Source organism: Stegastes partitus, unplaced genomic scaffold, assembly GCF_000690725.1.
Source record: "Stegastes partitus isolate 25-593 unplaced genomic scaffold, Stegastes_partitus-1.0.2 Scaffold398, whole genome shotgun sequence".
Lineage (NCBI taxonomy): Eukaryota > Metazoa > Chordata > Actinopteri > Pomacentridae > Stegastes > Stegastes partitus.
In genome coordinates, this window is record NW_007578129.1 from 485,304 (window position 1) to 492,333 (window position 7,030).

Consider the following 7,030-nt stretch of genomic DNA (forward strand, 5'->3'; position numbering starts at 1 on the left):
GTTCACAGTGAGATTTTTTGAAAAACAATTTACAATTTACATTTGAAGAGTTCATTTGCAAAAACAGATAACTCCATTTTTGTAGATTTTCTGAAAAAATATTTTTTTGTTGTTTACTTGATATATCAATCCAACTGAGGTTGAGAGGATTTGACTCAGTAGAAATGACATGAAAAAATATAGTGATAGCTTACGTTTGATTGATATTGTCTCAGCAGATGACGGAAAAATGAGTTTTCTGAAGGTTTGTGAAGATGGAGTTATCTGTTTTTGCAAATGTTCTCATAATTTGTTAGCAATACTTTTGTATTCCCTCACGTAAGCTTTGTGTTCCATCACAGTTAGGAGAAGTGCTGATATGACAAATGGTTGACACAACAAGAGTTCAAGAACAGCAACACAAAAAACTCAGGCAGCACAACCACCTGACTACACTGTACCTACACACTACTGTATGTGGCTCAGTGCTGCAGACATTACAGACTGCTTCTCACTCCATGCACAGCAAATGTGAGGACATTTAGTTCGTTATCACACAGGATGCTAAGTGATAATATCTGATGTTGCTGTATTTTAAAAGTCAAGGAATAACCTCAATGCAATACAGAGCACAGGATAAGTTTCTGTTTGTTTCAGTTTTGCTCTACTTCGTTTCTCTGTCTGTCTCATGTTTCTATCCAAGGGTTTTATGTGGCTGTGAGACACTCGTGACCTGTGTACATGCGTGTGAACAGATTGTCTTTCCCATCATTAACTGTCCTGAAGATTAATAGAATAGAATAGAAAAGAATGCTTTTATTGTCATCATACACAAAGTACAACGAAATTAATACTTATAAAGTGTGAAACTCATGAAGCCCATACTGTATGTACCACAGCCTTAGTATTCAGAACAGCTGCAGGTACAATCAGAATCATAGTTACAGCAGAGATGTCGAGAGAGATTAAAAAATCAAATAAGAATAATAAAAAAAATAAATCCATAAGTTGTCCTTAAACATTTGTAGCTGAGTTACCCACCACAGCCACAAAGGAGTCAAACCAGAGAGCAGTGTTTCTACTGGAAATATGGATCCAGACAAACTGATACACAAAGCTTGGCAAGTAAAACAGAACTTAAATAAATGTCCAAATAATAAGCTGGACAGGAGTTAGTATTAGCCTCTGTTAGCATAAGTGTCAGCAGGATGTATGGGCTCTGACACAGTCTGCTGATCTGAGGGAAGATCAAACCTCCACATGAACAACAAACAGTTTTAATCCTGTTCAGACACATTATCAGTTTAATTCTGTTTCTGTCTGAGTTCAGCAGAGACAGTTTGACCTTAGATCACATTTGTGATACTCACCATGGAAAGTCATGTGAGCTCAGACTGCTCACCTGAAGACTGCAAATGTAGAGCACAGACTTCAGTAATGCCATAAGATAAGATAAACTTTATTGATACCTCATCAGGGAAGTGATATTAGTTAAAGTCTTTTAGTGCAGGGGTTGGCAACCTTTCTGCTACCAAGGCCCCCTCCCCTGTGTCCAGTGAAAAATCCCATGCAGGGTTGCATACTTCAGATTCAGAGGAATCTATAGTGTTTGGAAAGTTGTCTTCCGAACTTGTGTGGACTCTGGTGTCTACAGTGTGTTTCCATGTGATATACGTTTCTCAATTCCTACGTCCCGCCGGCGGGACAAGGCAACCTTCCAAAAATATTACGGCCATATGGACACACTCCACAATCAAATTTGCTGACAATATACTGTAGCGATCCCAGAGCGGGATATGCTGAGACTGAACAGTTGTGCTGCAATGCACCATGGGAGTTTGGGGTGATGAGGTTATAAGTGTGTTTAGCATGTTGTTTAGCATTGTTGTTGGTGTTTCTGATTTTTTGTGCTTTTATGGTTGAGTTGGGTGAGAGGGGTTAGTAGTGAGATGTGTAGTATGTGTGATGTCTTCCAGCCACTGCTCACATGTGTATGTTGTACCTGTGTCAAAATAAAAGTGTCTCCTTGTGAAGTGCACAAGAGAGGAGCATATCCAGGGTTCCTTCTGCACACCTCACCACAATACATATCAAATGAAAGCTTAGACTCTCGTTTTGACATGCAGGAACCATAGTGTTGACACAAAGAGCTTTTTGTACAGAAATGCAAAATGTTAAAGTTTGACTTTTCTTAATTTTGAAGGCTCTCTGCAGCTCAAACATCGATCATTCCTCACTAGCTTGGTCTCATTCTGTCCGTACAGATCCAGTGAAAATAGTCCAGAAAAATAATTTGGTCCACAACGCGTATTAGACCTTCAAAGGCACAAATTCTGCAGTAATGTCTTCCTAGTTGAGATCAGCTCCGGCTGTTTTATTCATTTCTTTGGGCAAAATCAGGCACAATGTATTTTAGATCGCACTGAATGTACTACAGACGGCTAGACGGGATGCTTAGCTTTTGATTGACACCTAGTTTGGCCAATATGAGAGCTTTGGGGGGTGACTGGCATCCTGAAGTTCCAGTGAGTGTCTCAGACAGTCAACCCATTACGCACAAGTTCCACCCTTCCAGATTCAACCAGTGGAGTTGCAGACAATCTCTGACACTGTAAACTTCTAGCCAATGAGCAGACAAACACGGCGATGTATGGGAAGCCTACATTTCTTTTGTGTGAAAGCCATGCGTTGCAGCTCAAGGCATGTGGTGCGTGAACTATGCGTAACGCGTCCGTCCTCCATCTTGTTAGGGTCCGAGGACCCCTACTTGCTGCAGCAAGCAGGGCAAAAAAAAACAAAAAACAAAAAAAACAAACACTGTACATTATTATATACATCAGCTGAACTATGGCAAATCAGTTCATATATTAAATGTGTTTGAACCATGTTACTGGCGACATACAGACAGCAGTATGCTGTCAGTGCATGGCAGCAGCGTAGGTAGCGAGGGATTGCGCAATCCAAGGTGAGGCTGAGTTCGCCGCTGCCTCACCAACTTCTCTTTCAAGCATTTGAATGGGAAATTGCGAAAATTCAGCGATTTTGAATTTTAAAATCATCAACATTGACAAGGCCAAATGAAAAACAAAATACTTTATAGTACAAATCACTGGATGAACAAAACCGTTTAAATTATGTTATAATTATATATTTTTTTCTTTCCGTGATGTCAGGTGAGGCTCTGCCTCACCTGCCTCCCCTGACCGCATGTCACTGCTCTTATTATATCTTTTTTTTTGAAAAATATATATTTTGTTTTATTTTTATTATGAAATAAGAATTTTTATAACTAATAGAGTGAGTCTGTATCCAGATTTCCACTTCCCGTACAAGCTGTAAATATTGTAAGTACATATATTTTGCTTTATTTGTCTGTCTCTGTCTGAGTCTGTTCCATGACAGTATGGTCCGGCCATGATAAACTCAGTGGACAAAATGAGCGGCGCCGATAAAGCTTCTCAGTTTACCACCTTGCTGCAAGCTATGGTTCGCCACAAAGCTATGCTCGGTTGGCACGATGAATTACTTTGCTGTGTAGTCGAGACTAATAATGCTCTGCTAAATTAAGTATCCCAGTTAACTGCTAAAATTTCTACTTTCACTGCACGTTTTCAAGCCCCGTCAGCTTCTCCACAAGTAGAAGCCCCTTTTATGTAGTTCTGCTGTCCCTGATGCTAATGCTATTTTACAACAGCTAACTTGTGAACTATTTGTCCCATTCCAGAGCGTTACAGTGGAGACCTAGGCTTGTGTCAAGTATTTCTCACCCAAGTATCTTTAGTGTTTGACCTACAGCTATTATCCTATGCTTATGATAGAAAAAAAATCTGTATCTGGTTAGTTTACTGAAGGGCCCAGCAAGAGATTGGGGAAACTGCTGTGTGGGAGAGACAGCCTGAAGTATGTGCTTCTTATTCTGCTTTCATCAGTGAAATGAAGAAGGGTTTGCTCATCCAGTTCATGACAGAGAATCCAGGAACTGTCTGACCACCTTGAAGCAAGGGACTAGAAATGTGGCTGAATTCTTAGTAGAATTCCACACCCTGGCCACAGAGAGTGGATGGAATGATGTGGCTTTGCAAGGCATCTTACAATGGCCTTGATGTTATTAAGGATGCACTACCCACCAGAGATGTATCATAAAACTTGGATGACCTTATATCTCTGTCCATCCATTTGGACAACTGGCTCCATGAGCAATGTAGAGAACGGAACCAAGGAACATCTGCGGCTCTGATCTGTCTCTCTCTCCATCAGTTACACTTGAAGCCTACATCCGGTGAGCTTCACCACTTGAGTAGCCCTTTCTGAGCAAGCAGGTTTCTTCACATTGCACTAGTTTCATTTCATTCCCAGACTTGTTCAGTGCATCATACAATGAATGTTTTATTTTGCAGTCTCTCTGTATGGACAATAATAATCATGTACACGCTAAGAATTTTAAAGCAGTTCAATGCAGAAATAAAATTAAATATGTACTTTAACAGTTTTACATACTTAAATATACTAACAGGGTTAATTTAAGTAGAGAAGGTTTATGGGGCCAAAAGGCCTCAGCCAACTAACCTCCATCTTTAAAGGAGGCTGGTCGAAAGCATACTAATGGAATAAAACAATCCATAAAATCTACAAAATTAAGGTAATAAATCACATGATTGGGAATTGAGCTAGTTTGAAATAAGATACAAAGAGCAATAAGTTACACACATACATGGTATGGCCAGTGATATTTATAACTGCAATGGTTTGATTTAGAATTTAGTCAACTGAGAAAAATGTGAAACTTTATCATTGGCATTTTTCAAGCAATCGTCTATTTGTTGGATTGTAGGATGATGAATTTTCTGATTTAGTTATGAACTCTGCACCACATTTTTATTTGTTTATTGTTTTTTGTTTGGTAAGGTTTTTTTTGACCACTTAATTAATCAGGTAATTGAGAAGATAATCATAACATGAGTCAATAATTAAACTTAATGTTATTTGCAGCCCTATTCCAAAGCCAAATCTAATTTTGTTTTAGATGGTGTCTTTTATTTTTTCCTCCTTCCTCTGGGGACGGGGTGAAGCTGCACTTCTTTTTTTTCCAATTTTCTTGGGAATTTTATTTAGTAGTTTAGTATTATAAATACCACATAAAGAATGTGAATACAAAGTTAAAAAAACAGCGACTAAAAGGGCCTAGAGTTCACTTTGCTCCATTAGAATCTTCCCAGTAATTCTACAGTCCTGACAAAATGGTCAGACTCAGTGATTTCAGTTTTTCATGTTCAGACACAGAATCCAAGTAAGAGTCTTAATCAGGATCTAAACCTGAAGAGAAACAGTTAACAGAGACGGAGCATTGATTCTTTGGATGACTGGAGCTGAACAAACCCTGAAACACACCAACAAAAGGCTACAATCCTCCTCTCCATCCTCCCTCACCCCCACTACCACCACCAAAAAAAAAGAGAAGAGGAGGGAGAGAAGCCCATTATGTAACCCACCAACCATCCCAGTCATTAACTGGTTCCCTGTTAAGAGTGAAGGGGATGGGAGGGGTCACATGGTCCAGAGGCTTGTTTACCACAACAAGGGCGAACGAGGGAGAAATAGACTGAAGAGAGAGCAAAAAGAGGAGGGGAAGCAGCTTTTCCCACCGAATCATTCACAACTCAACTGCTTTCACACGCTACGCTGCTGACCGTCATCACCATGGATACGACTAAGAGAGAGAGTTTTCATAAACAGTTATACATCTAAGTTGTGGTTCATGTCCTACATAAGCAGCATTGTAACATGTGGTGGAAGGGGATTACTTTAGAGGCAAGATGAAGTTCTGCAAGGATGTGTTGAAAAAAGTGTTTAAATAAAAACTGAGTTAACATACATTAAAGGTTAATAAAACTGGATTGAACCAAGGCTGATGGGAAGTTTGTCTTCACACAAGCACTTTATGCGCTCTTGTTTCTAATTTCAGACACTTCGTGAGCATACTTTGAATTTTCTGTCCTGCTTAGAAATGATTTTAGAGGACTGTTATGATGAAAGTCTTACTGGGAACTTTATATTTCTGAGCCAAACATAAACAATTCAAAATGAGAGACAATAATTCATTTGTGAAATAGCTGAAAAAAAAGAACTTTCAAAACCATTTTTCATTTGATTTATTTTGATGGTGTAAACTGAACAAAAACTGCAGTGTGAACACGGTCTGTCAAAGCGTTGCATTTACAAGACACTAAATTACGATTTTGCAGCCAGTTAATGTCATATAAGAGTGAGCCTGTCCCTGTTCATAAATTTTGTATTTATTGGTTGCTTTCAAATGTACTGGTGAAACTTTGACTTTGCCCTGTCAATTGGACACAAATAAATCCACTACACAACAACACCGATCAGCCTCAATGTTAAAACCACCAACAAGTGAGGTGAATAGCAACAATTATCTTCTTAAAATACAACAGTCTGCTGGAAATTGTGGCTGCTGGTGTTCATATGGCTGTGACTTTGACACGTACCACCCAACTAAACGTTGCTGCAGAACACAGATGTAGCCCAGGTGAAAAATGTACTTTACTAAAGAGAAGTGGGGAAAAAAGACTGAAAAAAGCCATTATTTTCTTTGTTTTATCATATTACATCAGCAAGACCTGAAATAACCCACTGCACACAAAGGCATCACCCAGCACGTAATCCCACGTGGGGACACGTAGCCCTCAGCAGCCAATCACAGACTGCACAGTCCGCAGTCAGCCATCAGCTCGGATCATAGACTGTATAAAAGACGGACGTAGCAACCGGCCCTGAAAAATGAAGCCAACCCGGAAGTGTCAAAAACCTGCAATATCACTACGTCCGCTAGTCCTGGCTCCAAAAAGCCCTGGCTCCCATAGAAATTAATTGGAAAAGAAGTGATCACAGATCACGAAATCCAGAGATCAGGTGACCAATCTGAAAATAAATCAATACTGAATTTTTTTTAAATTGTCAAAATTTTGCGGGGCAACGGGCATGGCTGGCTTAATTGACAGTGGGCAGCGACCATACAGATGAAGCGAGCAGAAGG